Raw genomic sequence first — 17,412 nt, forward strand, 5'->3', positions numbered from 1 at the left:
CCTGACCTTGTGATACACCTACCTCGGCCTCCCAAAGTGCTGGAATTGCAGGCATGAACCACTGTGCCCAGCCACTTTGATCATTTTATAAAGGCAAGTAGGAGTTCAGAACTCGAGTTTGAGATATGAGGTAGGTGAGACTACCATGTACATCTTTCTGATGGTCTTGCCATGTAGAAAATAAGATAAAATGCCCTTTAATTCTCCTAGTCCCCATCCCCAGACTAGAAATAATGCACCCTTTCTTTTTGAATTGTCATTCAAAAAACTTCTGTTTGTTTGCATTTTACAGGCCCCAAATCACTCACAGCCTCTGCCCCTCTGTGTATGCAAGAGGCAAAAGAAAGTTAAGCAACCTCACGTTAATTGTGCCCCTAAGATTCTTGAAACCCAGCCCAGTCATCCCAATTTCTCTATTTGTGATTCCTATAAGGAGCCTACCTGAGTGTGTCCAGTGAAATGGAATGCTTAACTGTGAAGAAAGAAAACTGTTCATATGAATAAGGCCACTAAACTACAATTCCTCCTATGCTCTCTTTTTGCTCTGGCTACTGGGAAGCTCAGAGCCAAATTCCACCCCCTGTAACATCTCCAGTGGTCATTCTCTTCTAAATGTTTACGGTTTCTTGTTTTGCATTGTTAGGTTAGTCATCTTTTTAATGTATATAATGTAGTATATAACATGAAATGTTTTTGCATTAGGTGGACCACAAATATGCACCTAAAGTATTAAAACTAAAGTGAAAAAATCCCATATTTGCCTTTTCTGACCTAGCTGAGAGAATGTCACCAAATTTAGCTCTGCAATTATCTATAAAGTAATTGCTGTAGTCACAGAAGAATTGAACTAGTTGTTTCAATAACATGAGAAACCATCTCTGCATTCCAAGAGCAGTTTTGAGACCGGGAAAGAGCTCTACATCATTTAGATCAATAAATCATAGAGCTGAGATGGAGCACAGAGATCATCTCATTGAAATTCATTTCACAGAATGGGGGTGCGGGATCCCACCTGGAATTAATGGCTTTACCCAGGGAGACTAGAGCCAGGGTCTCCTATGATCCGCCCAGTGCCCTTCCCATAACATTTGCTTTCTCATTGCCCACACAGTAGCCTCCCCACCTCCTGGCCCTCCTGTCCACCTACGTCATGCTTCCATATTAACCCTTCTTCTTTTTTTTTTTTTTTTTTTTTTTTTTTTGAGACGGAGTCTCGCTCTGTCGCCCAGGCTGGAGTGCAGTGGCCGGATCTCAGCTCACTGCAAGCTCCGCCTCCCGGGTTCACGCCATTCTCCTGCCTCAGCCTCCCGAGTAGCTGGGACTACAGGCGCCCACCACCTCGCCCGGCTAGTTTTTTGTATTTTTTTTGTATTTTTTTAGTATTTTTTCACCGTGTTAGCCAGGATGGTCTCGATCTCCCGACCTTGTGATCCGCCCATCTCGGCCTCCCAAAGTGCTGGGATTACAGGCTTGAGCCACCGCGCCCAGCCACTTCCATATTAACCCTTCTAAACCACCTACTTGTTATGCAAACTTCCAACAGTTCCCTGAGTCCTGACTCTCCGGCCCAGCACGGAGCTGCTTCCACCCGTCCCACCAGCTCCATGGCCCATGGCTCTCCGGGTATTGGACTCTGGCTGTTTCTCATTCGTGACTTGTCTCGCCACATCCCTCCTTCTGGGTTATCCAGATTCCATTAATTGAAATCCTTCTCAATCTTGCACCCCCAGGTGGGCCTTTCCCAGCCCTTGGCCTCTGTGCACTTATCCTCTAGCCCCTCTGGAGACAGAAAAGCTGCCTTATACACCTCCTAGACCCTCTAAATTGTGGGCTCCCTTAAGGCAGTTAGGGCTCTCATTTGCCTCTGATTCTGAGCACCTGCCCTGTGACTGACAGGTGCCAGAGCCTTAGCAGATGCCAGCAGTAGAGACGGTAACAGAGGAAGGAGCGAGGTGAGGATTTCCATTATGGGTGGGTCTCCCACCAACCCCAGTTCACAAGCTCTCGGGCTAATTCAGATGGGAAAAGACATCCCTTAGACCTCAGTGAGTGTCTGGTACCGACTCTGCTGGCAGGTCTGGGGAAGTGAAGATAAAATGCTCATGCAGGCCTGTCTACAAGAAGCCCACAGTCTGCAAGAGAGGTAAAGCCCTGGGGATTGTATAGAAGGCAAGGGGAGAAACGAAGAGGCACTGGGGTTGAGGGGCTGATGAATGAAAGCATATGAGGGGCCTCGTGGCTGAGTTTGGGGCAGTCTGACGGAGGAAGCTGGTCCTCTGCCTTGGTTCACTGAGTCTACCCCTGGCCTGGCCTGAGGCAGCTCAAACACTTGCCTTAGGCCACAGATGGTCTACACTCACAGTGAAAAAGGTTGCAGTGCCTCCCACCCCTGCGTAGCACTGCAGAGCTTCCCAAGTTTTTGTATGCTTGAGTCTCACAAATCCTTGAGGATTTTTGACCAGTTTATCACATTTCCACATTATAAGTGAGGGAATTTGGTCTTCTGAGTTTTAGTTTCATTAATCCCTGTGGCGGCTATGTTTTGAAATTCTGAGTTGAGTTGTTTTCAAAATCAGAGGTTGTTTGATTTGGAAGAAGCAGAGAAGCCAACTAGCTACTCTCCCATTTCAGGGAAGGCACCTACAGTCTGCTTGTGAGAATTCTATTTTTCCTTTATTTTATTTTAGTTTAGTTTAGTTTAGTTTTTGAGACAGGGCCCTGCTGTGTTGCCTAGCCTGGCGTGGAGTGCCTGATCTCAGGCACAGTGTCACTCCTGATCAGCACGGTAGTTTTGACCTGCTCCATTTCTGACCTGGGCCAGCCAGTTCACACCTCCTTAGGAAACCCGGTGGTTCCCTGCTCCCAGGAGCTTGCCATAGTGATGCTAAACTTAGTGTGGACACCCAGTAGACATAGGGTGCTATAGCCCAGAACTCCTGCACTCAAGTGATCCTCCTGCCTCAGCCTCCTGAGTAGCTGGGACTACAGGTGCACACACACTGCCATGCCTGGCAGCATTCTTTTTTCTTTTTTTCTTTCCCTCTTTCCCATTCTCTCTCTCTCAACAAATATTTATTTAGCAGCTGCCATGTATCAAGCACTGTTCTAGGTGCTTGGGAGATATCAATGAACAAAAAGACAAAACTCTCCCAAATCTTCTCTGCCTTCTTGAAGTTTATAGTCTGAGAGAGAGTGACATCTGTACAAATAAACAGAAAAAGCAAATAAATTAAACAGTATCTAATATAGTGGTGAATGCCACAAAAAAATAAGTAGAAAGGCTAGAGGAATTCAGGGATGCCAACAACAGAGGTAGGGGGCTCAGGGAAGGCGCATCTGGTCCTGGGAGCTGAGGGACAGAACCTGTGGGGAGAGCGTCCAACCCTGGGCACTCTTGTACTTGCTCAGAAACCAGAACTCAGGCCTCAGGCTTCTTGGTTCAGTGCTTAACTACCCTTATCTCCCTCTAGACATTGGTAAATGTACCCCAGCAAGTTTCCATTCACTGTCTCGAGAAGAAATCATTGAGCATAGTAGTTAAGAGTATGAATCTGGGCCGGGCGTGGTGGCTCATGCCTGTAATCCCAGTACTTTGGGAGACCAAGGCAGGTGGATCACCTGAGGTCAGAAGTTCAAGACCAGCCTGACTCACATGATGAAACCCCATCTCTACTAAAAATACAAAAAAATTAGCCAGATGTGGTTGTGGGAGCCTGTAATCCCAGCTACTCGGGAGGCGAAGGCAGGAGAATTGCCTGAACCCAGGAGGCAGAGGTTGCAGTGAGCCAAGAGTGCACCATTGCACTGCAGCAGCCTGAGTGACAGAGCAAAACTGTGTCTCAAAAAAAAGAGTATGAATCTGAAGTTAAGAGTCCCAGTGCAGGGTGTGGTGGCTCAAGCCTGTAATCCCAGCACTTTGGGAGGCCGAGACGGGCGGATCACGAGGTCAGGAGATCGAGACCATCCTGGCTAACACGGTGAAACCCCGTCTCTACTAAAAATACAAAAAACTAGCCGGGCGAGGTGGCGGGCGCCTGTAGTCCCAGCTACTCGGGAGGCTGAGGCAGGAGAATGGCATAAACCCGGGAGGCGGAGCTTGCAGTGAGCTGAGATTGAGATCCACTGCACTCCAGCCTAGGCTACAGAGCTAGACTCTGTCTCAAAAAAAAAAAAAAAAAAAAAAGAGTCCTGGGTTTTGGCCAGGTGCGGTGGCTCATGCCTGTAACACCAGCACTTTGGGAGGCCAAGGCGGGGAGATCAACTGAGGTCGGGAGTTCGAGACCAGCCTGACCAACATAGAGAAACCCCGTCTCTACTAAAAATACAAAATTAGCCGGGCATGGTGACACATGCCTGTAATCCCAGCTACTCAGGAGGCTGAGGCAGGAGAATTGCTTGAACCCGGGAAGCAGAGGTTGCAGTGAGCCAATATTGTGCCATTGCACTCCAACCTGGGCAATAAGAGTGAAAGTCCATCTCAAAGGAAAAAAAAAAAGTTAAAGACTCCCTGGGTTTGTATTTGAATCCCATACTCACAGGCTCCAGATTGTTCAGCTCCCCAGCTGGTACAACGAGGGGGATAACACTGTGATTATTAGTGGGATGGCATCATTATTGTTAATATTTTTTTAAACAGGGTCTCCCTCTGGTTGCCCAGATTGGAGTGCAGTGACCTGATCTCGGCTCACTGCAGCCTCGACCTCCCGGACTCAGGTGCTTCTCCCACATCAACCTTCCAAGTAGCTGAGACTACAGGCACATACCACCATATCCAACTAATTTTTTCCATTTTTTGTAGAAATGGGGTTTTGCTATGTTGCCCAGGCTGGTCTTGAACTCCTGACTTCAAGTGATCTGCCTACCTTTGCCTCCCAAAATGCTGAGATGACAGACATAAGCCACTGCACCCCACCTTCAATTAATTTATATACGGCACATAGAATAGTGTCTGGCATGTGACAGGTGTAGTTTAAATCTGTTCAATAATATGATTTGATGTTGACGGGATCTTTCCTCTCTCTATTTCCTCAGTATGTTACCAGGGCAAAGAACCTTTAAAAAAAACATTTACCGGTAGAACAAATTCACAAGCCTGAGCTTAACAAGAACTTTGCAGACTTTTGTTCCTCAAAAGAGGCCTTACAAAACCTGAAAACGGGTACCTTGGAAACAAATGAATGTGAGCTTTGAAGCCTATTTTAAGACGGAGCCTAGGAATTTGAGTGCCGCAGAACATCTACGCCTTCTACAATGGTTTATTAGTTTTCCTTACTTGTAAAGGAAATCTCTTCATAGGCCACTGACCAGGGTTACCTGATCTCTTTTGATATTGATGTATCATGCTACAAGACATTCATCCTGAAACCTTTGACCAGGAGAGGTAACAGAGCCTTTTTATGGTGGAAGCACACAGACCTATTGGTACAATGCACGTTTGGAGAGCACACACAGCACAAACCCCTCCGATAGCTACAGACGATTTGCAATGGGATTCACTAGGAACAGGCAACGCAAAATCGACTTTTCTCTGCATTCCAGTGGGCCTGAGATTTTCAGCAGGCCTTTGGCATAGGGCGGGGGAAACAGGCCTACTCCTTCACCAAGCTTGACATAAGTTGAATTTTGTGTGTTGTTTTGTGGCTCAGGCTATCTTCAGCCATCTTCCTGAGAGAGGACAAAACAGCAATCCCTCCACTGGAAAAATGTTGTTCCAGGTTGACTGGGAGGCAGCCCTGAGTCACAGAAACACTTAGTTTGGAAGAAGCCCCTGGCTTGGGTCTTAGCTTAGTTATGGACTATTTTCAACCTTGAAATGGGAAAGTAACTTCTTGTTGCTCAGTTTCCTTGTCTATAAGTAGAATGGGCTGAAGTCAGTGATCTCTGGGGCTCCCTGTCAACTTTGAGGATCCAGAGTCATTGGTCCTCTGCAATGGCTGGAGCTTTAAAGACGGCAGCAAGACTGCAGTGTCTGTCAACACCCTCTGGTTGGAAGACGTGCCCTGTCAAGTTCATGTGATGGAAATTTCATCCCCAATGCAGTAGTGTTGGGAGGTGGGGCCTAATAAGAGATGATCAGGTCACGAGGGCTCCGCCTTCTCGAATGGATTAACGTGCTTATTGGGGGAGTGGATTAGTGACCTCGAAACTGCCTTACAAAATTGTAACTGAGACAGTGAAAGATCTGACATAACCAGCTCCATCTTGTTTCTCACCTCCAAGATGTCCTTGTTCTTTCCTGGGCGTAGGCTGAACTCACTTTGGGAGGAACTTAGTTTATAGATTAGCCGTTTCCCAAAACAAACATCCTTCTTGCCTGGGGACTGGACTGCCTTTATGGGACTAACACCAGCCACAAGATTAGAAATTACGGTTTAGCAGCCATGCAGCTGGAGGCTACAAGATTCTGACCCTCCCTAAACTGCTCCTAAGATGAGTGCTTGAGATATTCCGCAGCCCCTGCACTTGATGGTCAGCTGGCCCCACCCAGACTGATAAACTAACTGGCTCATCTGATCTTGTGGCCTCCACCTAGGAACTGACTCAGCACAAGACGACAGCTTCGACTCCCTATGATTTCATCTCTGACCAATCAGCACTCCCGGCTCACTGACTTCCCCCCACTCACCAAGCTGTCCTTAAAAGCTCTGATCCCCAAATGCTTGGGGAGACTGATTTGAGTAATAAGAAAGCTCCGGTCTCCCGCACAGCTGGCTCTGCATGAATTACTCTTTCTCTATTGCAATTTCCTTGTCTTGATAAATTGGCTCTGTCTAAACAGCAGGCAAGGTGAACCCACTGGGTGGTTACAGCCTCAGGAGTGAGTGGGCTTGTTACGAAAGCAAGTTAAGCAGCCTCTCTCTCTCTTTCTCTCTCTCTCTCTCTTGCATCCTCTTGCTCTTCCACCTCCCGCTATGGAGTGACACAGTAAGAAGGCCCTTGCCACGTACAGGTCTCCCAACCTTGGACTTCTCAGCCTCCAGAACTGTAAGAAATACATTTCTTGGCCGGGCGCGGTGGCTCACGCCTGCAATCCTAGCACTGAGGCCGAGGCAGGCAGATCACCTGAGGTTGGGAGTTCACAACCAGTCTGACCAACATGGAGAAATCCCATCTCTACTAAAACTACAAAATTAGCCGGGCGTGGTGGTGCATGCCTGTAATCCCAGTTACTCAGGAGGCTGAGGCAGGAGAATCACTTGATCCCAGGAGGTGAGGTTGCAGTGAGCCGAGATGGCGCCATTGCACTCCAGCCTGGCCAACAAGAGTGAAACTCTGTCTCAAATAAATAAATAAATAAATAAATAAATAAATAAATGCATATATAAATAAATAAATTTCTTTCCTTTATAAATTACCCAGTCTGTGGCATTCTATTACAATAGCAGGAAGGAGACTCAGATAGGAGCTCTGGGGCATATCTTGGCTCTGCAATTCACCAACTCCATGACTGAGGGTCAGTCACTTCCCTCTGAATCTCACTGTCTCTCTCTAAAACAACAATAATAATCGCCACCTCACCAGGCTCTCATAAGGACCAAATGACATATAGGAGGGAGGTGCTAGCACTTGAAGATGGGGCAATCTTTTAAGAACCCTCATTGCCCTCGACATTGACATATTCAGCCCTTTCCAGCACGGCCCACCCATTCCACCGTTTGCTTTCTGGATTCATCTCTAAGTGGGTTCCCCCAGTAGGAAACTCCTTTAAAGTCAAATAAGCACACCTCTGGGTGCTCCCCTTTACCTAGAACATGGCTGTGCTCATAATAGCTGCTTCATAATGTTCGTTAAATAATGATAACAATGAAAAGACTTGACTGATTGTTCAAAGCCAGATAGAGAGACTCACTTTGTGCAAACACGCTGGTTATACAGGCTTGTCTCATCTAGAACTACAGACAACTATGATTAATCTGGTTTTTAATTTGGTTACTCAAATGAAATAGAATATGGCAACAGACATCTAACACCTCGAGTTTTTGCTTGGGTTGATTTAGCCACTTTTCTTTGGCGTAAAGCCAGGAAGAACAAGGAATTTAAACTAGAGATTTGAAACCACGAAGCTTTAGTTAGATGCATTTTTGTTGGTAAAGAGGGCAGAATTGAGACCTGAGTTTACTATTATAAATAGTTTAATTACGTTTGACTTTCAAAAGAAATATCGTTTTCATCCCAAGTTGGTCCTTCTGAATTTGCTGAAATAATGTTTTATAGTCTGTTTTGAGGGAAAATCGTCTTTCTACCTGCAGCCCTCTCCCTCAGACATCTCATTAAAATAATGAACTCAAAGGTTTTCTTGGATGGGTTCAACTATAAACTTCCGAGATGGCTGTGAATACATTCTGTCGAACACTTCTGGGAGGTTATTTCTCCTGGAGTGTTACCTCACTTGATAATTCCTTTGGATAACAAATGTGCACGTCGGTTTCCTGCTGCAGCTCGCACCAACTGTGTGGAGGCGGCCTTCTTGCCTATGGCCACTGGTCCTGCTGGCTGGGCAGCGATGGGAGGACTTACACACCATGATGAGCCACAAGGTGCAAATGTTGGGAGAAAAGAAACAGAATTTAGCCCAAGTGCACATCGAGCCCCAGCTTTACTGGAGGCATGGGATGCTGAGGCCTGGGTAACTGGAGTGGAAATTGCCATGAAATGCATATATGATACAATGTTCGCTGACATTCAAGTGCTCTCTCCACAGTGTCTTCATTTGAGGGGGAGGAGTCTCTTTGCAAGGATTTTTTTTTTTCCTCTTTACCTAGGGTGACTGACTTGTCCCAGTTTGCCCGTGACTGTCCTGGTTTTAAAATTGAATATCAGGCTGGGCGCGGTAACTCACGCCTATAATCCCTGCACTTTGGGAGGCCGAGGTAGACGGATCACTTGAGATCAGGAGTTCCAGACCAACCTGGCCAACATGGTGAAACTCCGTCTCTACTAATAATATAAAAATTAGCCAGGGCTGGTGGTATGTGCCTGTAACCCCAGCTACTCGGGAGGCTGAGGCAGGAGAATTGCTTGAACCCAAGAGGCGAAGGTTGCAGTGAACTGAGATCGCACCACTGCACTCCAGCCTGAGCGACAGAGCAAGACTCCATCCCAAACAAAAACAAAACTGGAAAGTCCTGTGTCCTGTGTCAGTCTCTGGCAAATCGAAGAAAAGCCCTCCAACCTCCCCACTCCCGCCCTGCCTCCCTATTCTTCCCTCTCTTCAGTGTTTGCTTTTTCTCACCACAGTTTAACCCGCTTCACGAGGCTCCCTGTGGCGGGCTTGGAGACCCAGGCTGAAACTCCACAGCACAGGCAGCCAAGGGCTCCACCAGACTGCAGTGTGGGAGGGTCAGCCAAGCTGTGTACAGACCTATGCTCCTTCCCAAGCAAGCCTGGAAAGAACATTGTCTTGGTGTTAGACCACATGGATCTGAGCTCTGGAAACCCCATTGAGTGACTCAGAGCACCTGAGACAGCAAGAGAGGGAAAATCTCAGTTTTCCTTTTGAGATGCTATTGGCCTGTCAGGAAATAATGAATGCAAAAGTGGCAGCTCCTGTACAAATGCCAGGGACCAGAATTCCACTGACCGCCCCGCACTCTACTCCTTCTGATGAATGACAAATATTACATCTCGGAGGCATTGTGATACTAGCTTTGCTCTTTATTCTTCATTCAGGTCTTTGCAAGGAGCCAAAAGGAGCAGTTTTCAAATTAATATAACAATTGGCCTGGCAGGGTGGCTCACGCCTGTAATCCCAACAGTTTGGGAGGCCGAGGCGGGTGGATCACTTGAGGTCAGGAGTTTGAGACCAGCCTGGTCAACATGGCAAAACCCCATCTCTACAAAAATACAAAAATTAGCCGGGTGTGGTGGCACAGGCCTGGAGTCCCAGCTACATGGGAGGCTGAGGCAGGAGAATCGCTTGAACCCCAGAAGCGGAGGTTGCAGTGAGCCGAGATCCCCCCACTGCACTCCAGCCTGGGCAACAGAGCTAGACTCTGTCTCAAAACAAAACAAAACAACAACAGTAAATAAATCAATCAAACCCCCTCACAGGCAGTGAGGGCATTGGCCTCCCTGAAGCTCGCTGGGTGTGGGCTTGTCTAGGGAGAAGCCAGGGAAGCACCCGGAATAAAATCCTTGCCAAGATTCTGTGGGTAGTCGGGCCTCATTTCATCAGAGAAGCTGCAAGTTTAGGTGCCTAGAAATGGGTTCGGACCTTGTTTCCCTGGGTTGAGGGCACTGGGATAACATTGCTGTTACCACATACCATTAGGTTAACTGTTCCCTGTGGTGGGTTTCTCCTGCACTCTGGCAGTGTGAAAGCGTTTTGGCATCTGTTGTTGAGGGTGGAGGGATGACATTCCTCAGGCTTTGAAAGTGTGTTCCTTCACAAAAGGGACAGGATGGAGAGTCAAGTGGACCTTTTAGGGACCTTTAAAAGAGGTGTTTACATGTATTTAGCTTTTGGGAGAAACCCTGCAGTTAACTCCCAGCCAACAACAGCTTATATATCCTGAAAATCCTATTTAAAGAGTATGAAGTACACAGTTGAAGATGCTCCCTAGCTCCAGGGCCCCCTGAAGGGGATAGGATCTGTCATGTTAATGACATGTGCATATTATTAGGAGAAGGGTCAAAGGGCCTGGAGTTTGGGAATGAGAGTTTGTTGTAGGGATTCTTCAATATGCAGATGGACACCCTTATCGGGGTGTCGAGGGAGAGCCCTGGAAGAGTCTCCTTCATAAAGCTATCCTGGTAGAGAACACAGCAGTTTTTTGGGGCGGGAGGTGCTTTCCACTGGTGCAGAGCTCCAAGCATGCCCTGTTCCACACCCACCCGTAAGAAGACACCTCGATGCATGATCAAAGAAATGCAATTTTGTTTTGATTTTTTTGAATTAAAATGGTCAATTTGGCTGGGCGCGGTGGCTCACACCTGTAATCCCAGCACTTTGGGAGGCCGAGGTGGGAGGATCGCCTGAGGTCAGGAGTTTGAGACTAGCCTGGCCAACATGGTGAAACATCGTCTCTACTAAAAATACAAAAATTAGCCGAGTGTGGTGGCGGGCACTTATAATCCCAGCTACTTGGAAGACTGAGACAGGAGAATCGCTTGAACCTGGAAGGTGGAGGTTGCAGTGAGAGACTGCGCCCTTGAACTCCAGTCTGGGCAAGAAGAGTGAAATTCCATCTCAAAAAATAAGTAAAATAAAATAAAATAAAATGGTAAATTCTATGAATGCCAGAATCCCTAAATTCTCCTGGGCCATATAACACTTCCCATTGGTATCGGCTTCCAGAGGGCTTCACAGCAAGATGTAAAACTCCATGCTATTCCATCCAGTCCTTCTAGAAGTGCAGATTATGTGTGTGGGGATGAGACGGAGGAAGGACGGGGAAGAGACAGGAGTGCAGATGACTCTGAGCATCACCTAGGTAAGGAGGGAGCATGGGAAGTGGGGAAGAAGGACAGAGGAGTCGTCTCTGGTTGGGATAATATGTGAGGTGGCCTTGATGGAGGGAGAAGGACTGGCTGGATGGAGAAACAAGAGGGGCTGAAGGGCAGCCTGAACCTAGGTGCATGGATGTGCATGGCATGTTCAGGGCTCAAGTGCATTTTGGAGCATGAGGTAAGACAGATGGATTGAGTCTAAGGATCATCTCCAGGCAATGGGGAGTCATCCATGGTGTCCTAGGACAGGGAACATGATGAAGTTCTTTGTGGTTTTGGAAGAAATTGACACTCAATAGACATATTTAATCAAGTCAAAGAGTTCCATATGTGCATCAGCCTTGGTAACAAGTAACCATGCACCTGCTTTGCACGGGTGCTGATCCAGCACTGTTGGGGATGGGAGGAGAGCCCAGACCTAGGTCTCTGGGGGTGGGGGCGGGTCCTGGTTCAGTGAGGCCACCACTTAAAGATTCTTCTACCTCAAGCATCTGACCATCCCGTGCTTTCTCTCTTTCCTCTATCCATCCCCCTGGTCTCATAGGTCCAAAGCCCAACTGTCTTCCAGGAAGCAGCTCAGGGGAACCTTCTGCACAAAACCTCCAGATTCCATGCTGTAGGAAGCTTGTTCTCTTGCCTCTAACCTCACCCAGAGCCTTTTCTACACCTTTTTGTGTCTGAAAAATGTAAATAATCCCTCCCTATCAAGATCTTTATGAAAAAATAATATAGGCAAGAAAGGTATAAAGACAAAAGAAAAATAGAGGTCAGGCATGATGGCTCATGCCTGTAATCCCAGCACTTTGGGAGGCTGAGGCAGGTGGATCACTTGAGGCCAGGAGTTGGAGACCAACCTGGCCAACATGGCAAAAGCCCATTTCTATTAAAAATACAAAAATTAGCTGGTGGGTGTCTGTAATCCCAGGTACTCGGGAGGCTGAGGCAGGAGAATCGTTTGAAGCCAGGAGGCGGAGGTTGCAGTGAGTTGAGATCGCATTATTGCACTCCAGCCTTGGCGACAGAGAAAGACTTTTGTCTCCAAAAAAAAAAAAAAAAGTAGAAAGAAAATTATCTTCGGTAACTCACCTTTCAGAGATAGCAGCTACTGAAATTTTGGTGCATTTCTTTCTAGATTTTTTTCATATACACACAAACCAGTATGGATATGCCCACTTATTTTGTATCTTTATAAGATCATTAATTAGTTTCTATTATGTATAACAAGGAATTGTATTTGAGTCTTATCTGTTACCAGGAGTGAGGAGCTATCTCATCTTTGTATATTCTGCATCCTCTAGAATCTTTGTGTATTCTGCATCCTCTAGAATCTTTGTGTATTCTGCATCTTCTAGAATTGCATCACTTGCAAGCAGCAAGTGATGAATGAATGATTGATTAGGGTTTTCTCTATCCATCTGCAAAACGAGAGTTTTGGTTTGTATCATGTCTGAGGTCCTTTTCAGTTCCAGTAATCTGAAGACTTCTGCTCACTAAATCTCCAACACAGGTAGAAGAAAGAACTTTCCTATACATCCGATGACTGGGCACATCCTTCCTGGCATTAACATTGTAATGTCCCCAAACTAAAATGAGATGATAATAATTAAAACAGTGATTTACGGCTAGACATGGTGTCTCATGCCTGCAATCCCAGCACTTTGGGAGGCCAGGACAGGTGGATCACTTGAGGCCAGGAGCTCAAGACCAGCCTGGTCAACATGGTGAAACCCTGTCTCTACTAAAAATACAGAAAAATTAGCCGGGTGTGGTGTTGCATGCCTGTAATCCTAGCTACTTGGGAGGCTGAGGCACAAAAATCACTTGAACCCGGGAGGCTGAGGTTGCAGTGAGCTGAGATTGCACCACTGCACTCCAGTCTGGGCAACAGATTGAGACTCTGTCTCAAACAAACAAACAATAAAACAATGATTTAGCCAGGCGCTGTGGCTCACGTTGGTAATCCCAGTACTTTGGGAGGCCGAGGTGGGTGGATCTTGAGGTCGGGAGATGGAGACCAGCCTGGCCAAACACGATGAAACCCCATCTCTACTAAAAATACAAAAATTAGCTGGGCGTGGTGGAGCACACCTGTAGTTTCAACTACTTGGGAGGCTGAGGCAGTATAATCACTTAAACCCGGGAGGCAGAGGTTGCAGTAAGCCGAGATTGCACCACTGCACTCCAGCCTGGCGACAGAGCAAGACTCCATCTCAAAAAAAAAAAAATCAAATAAATAAATAAAAAAATAGGCCAGGCGCAGTGGTTCATGCCTGTAATCCTAGCACTTTGGGAGGCCGAGGCGGGTGGATCACTTGAGGTTGGGAGTTTGAGACCGGCCTGACCAACATGGAGAAACCCTGTCTCTACTAAAAATACAAAATTAGCCAGTGTGGTGGCGCATGCCTGTAATCCCAGCTACTCGGGAGGTTGAGGCAGGCGAACTGCTTGAACCCGGCAGGCAGAAGTTGCAGTGAGCCAAGATCATGGCATTGCACTCCTGCCTGGGCAACAAGAGTGAAACTCCATCTCAAAAAAATAAGTAAATAAATAATATATGAATAAATAAATAAAACGATGATTTAATGCACTCAAGATGTGTCTGTATAAATCCTAAGGTTTGCCTAGTTTAAATTCAACTAATTTTTTTTTTTTTTTTTGGCTTATCCAAAGTGGGCCAATTTGGGGATATCAGTTGATCCTTAGAATCTGAGAAAAACTAATTGTTTTCAACGCTCTGGATTCCTCATTTCTCCTGACCTGCAGTGCTACTAATAGTCTATGAAGCACTTTTGCTTGACTTAGAAAACGGCTTCCTCTCTGCTACAGGCAACCGCGGCTCCAGTAGGTATTCACAGTTGGCAAATAGAATGCAGCTGGATTTCAGCTTCCTTTCTTGCCCCGTCAGTAGAAAATCCCTTGGGCAAGACAGAAACTATACACTTATCTTGGCAACTTTGATGCAGGGTACCTAGAAGAACATCTATATTCAAAATTCTTCTGTAAGCAAATAAGCAGGAAGTGTGTTATCAATATCAGCATTTGCAAGCTTGCCTGATGGTATAGTTCTACGGTAGGATGAAGACACCCAGCAGTCTCTGCGCTCTTCCTCCTGCTCCCTCTATCTGGAAGCTACCCTGACTCCCTCGATTCCTTTCTCAATATTACCCATTTTTTTGTGGCTCAGGTCAAAGCCTCTCTCTTCCACAAAGCCTTCCACGACCTGCATGTTGGAATTCACTGAAACCTCATGTGCACGTACTTAGCGCTCGCTTGCCACTCTTTTCTTCTCCATCTCAGGTTTTCCTTTGAGTGTCTGGTGATTAGTTCACATAGCAGCCTCTCTTTTTTTGAGACAGTTTTGCTGTGTCACCCAGGCTGGAGTGCAGTGGCACAATCTTGGCTCACTGCAACCTCTGCCACCCAGGTTCAAGCAATTCTTGTGCCTCATCCTTCCCAGCTGGGACTACAGGCACATGCCACCACATCCAGCTAATTTTTGTATTTTTAGTAGAGATGGGGTTTCACCATGTTGGCCAGGCTGGTCTTGAACTCCTGGCCTCAAGTGGTCTGCTTGCCTCAGCCTCCCAAAGTGCCGGGATTACAGGCATGAGCCACTGTACCTGGCCCATGTGACCTTCTGAGCCTCAATTTTACCATCCTTAAAGTGGAGACGATAAAAAGGATCTCCAGATTCCACAATAAACACTATGATTACTATAATTGTAATATATACCTGTTACTGTTTATGAAACTCCTAGAGAAGAACTCTTATTTGATCTTTAGATCTATCATATTAACATGACATTGAATATAGAGTGTTTGATGTTTGATATAGTTTAGCTGTGTCCCCACCCAAATCTCAACTTGAATTTATCTCCCAGAATTCCCACATGTTGTGGGAGGGACCCACGAGGAGGTAATCAAATCATAGGGACTGGTCTTTCCCATGCTATTCTCATGATGGTGAGTAAGTCTCATGAGATCTGATGCATTTGTCAGGGTTTCCAGTTTTGCCTCTTTCTCATTTTTCTCTTGTCACCACCATGTAAGAAGTGCCTTTTTCCTCCCACAATGATTCTGAGACCTCCCCAGCCATGTGGAACTGTAAGTCCAATTAAACCTCTTTTGTCCCCAGTGTCAGGTATGTCTTTATCAGCAGCATAAAAATGAACTAATACAGTAAATTGGTGCCAGCGGAGTGGGGTGTTGCTGAAAAGATACCCGAAAATGTGGAAATGACTGGAACTGGGTAACAGACAGAGGTTCGAATAGTTTGGAGGGTTTAGAAGAAGACAGGAAAATGTGGGAAAGCTTAGAACCTCCTAAAGACTTATTGAATGGCTTTGACAAAAACACTGATAGTGATATGAACAATAAGGTTCAGGCTGAGGTGGTCTCAGACGGAGATGAGGAACTTGTTGGGAACTGGAGCAAAGGTGACTCTTGTTATGTTTTAGCAAAGAGACTGGCCGCATTTTGCCCCTGCTCTAGAGATTTGTGGAACTTTGAACTTGAAAGAGGAGAGATGGTTTAGGGTATCTGGTGGAAGAAATTTCTAAGCAGCAAAGCATTCAAAATGTGACTTGGGTGCTGTTCAAAGCATTCAGTTTTAAAAGGGAAACAGAGCATAAAAGTTCAGAAAATTTGTGATGCAGTAGAAAAGAAAACCCCCTTTTTTTTTTTTTTTAGGAGAAATCCAAGCGGCTGCAGAAATTTGCATAAGTATTAAGGAACCTAATGTTAATCCCCAAGACCACAGGGAAAATGTCTCCAGGCTATGTCAGAAGGCTTCATGGCAGCCCCTCCCATCACAGGCCTGAAAGCCCAGGAGGAAAAAGTGATTTTGTGAGTCAGGCCCAGGGTTCCTGTGCTGTGTGCAGCCTAGGGAGTTGATGCCCTGTGTCCCAGCTGCTCCAGCCATGACTGAAAGGTGCCAAAGTAGAACTTGGGTCATGGTTTCAGAGGGTGCAAGCTCCAAGCCTTGGCAGCTTCCACATGGTGTTGGGACTGCGGGTGCACAGAAGTCGAGAACTGAGGTTTGGGAACCTCCGCCTAGACTTCAGAAGATGTATGCAAATGCCTGGATGCCCAGGCAAAAGTTTGCTGCAGGGTCGGGGCCCTCACAGAGAACCTCTCCTAGTCAGTGCAGAAGGGAAATGTGGGGTCAGAGCCCCTACATAGAGTCCCTAGTGGAGCTTTGAGAAGAAGGCCACCGTCCTCCGGGTCCCTGAATGTTAGATCCACCAACATCCTGTGCTGCGTGCCTGGAAAGGCTGCAGACACTCAATGCCAGCCCATGAAAGCAGCCAGGAGGGAGGCTGTGCCCTGCAAAGCCATAGGGGCGGAACTGCCCAAGACCATGGGAATCCATCTTTTGTATCAGTGTGACCTGGTTGTGAGACCTGGAGTCAAAGGAGATCATTTTGGAGCTTTAAAACTTGACTGCCTGCTAGATTTGGGACTTGCATGGGCCCTGTAACCCTTTTGTTTTGGCCAATTTCTCCTATTTGGAATGGCTATATTTACCCAATACCTATACTCCCATTTTATCTAGGAAGTAACTAGCTTGCTTTTGATTTTACAGGCTCATAGACAGAAGGGACTTGCCTTGTCTCAGTTGAGACTTTGGACTGTGGACTTTTGGGTTAATGCTGAAATGAGTTAAGACTTTGAGGGGATGCTGGGAAGGCATGATTGGTTTTGAAATGTGAGGACATAAGATTTGGTGGGGCCGGGGACATAATGATATGGTTTGGCTGTGTCTCCATTCAAATCTCAACTTGAATTGAATCTCCCAGAATTCATGTGTTGTGGGAGGTAATTGAATCATGGGGGCCAGTCTTTCTCGTGCTACTCTCGTGGTAGTGAATAAGTCTCACGAGATCTGATGGTTTTATCAGGGATTTCTGCTTTTGCTTCTTCCCCATTTTTCTCTTGCCTCCACCATGTAAGAAGTACCTTTTG

This window comes from Macaca nemestrina, chromosome 13 (genome assembly GCF_043159975.1).
Source record: "Macaca nemestrina isolate mMacNem1 chromosome 13, mMacNem.hap1, whole genome shotgun sequence".
Classification (NCBI taxonomy): domain Eukaryota; kingdom Metazoa; phylum Chordata; class Mammalia; order Primates; family Cercopithecidae; genus Macaca; species Macaca nemestrina.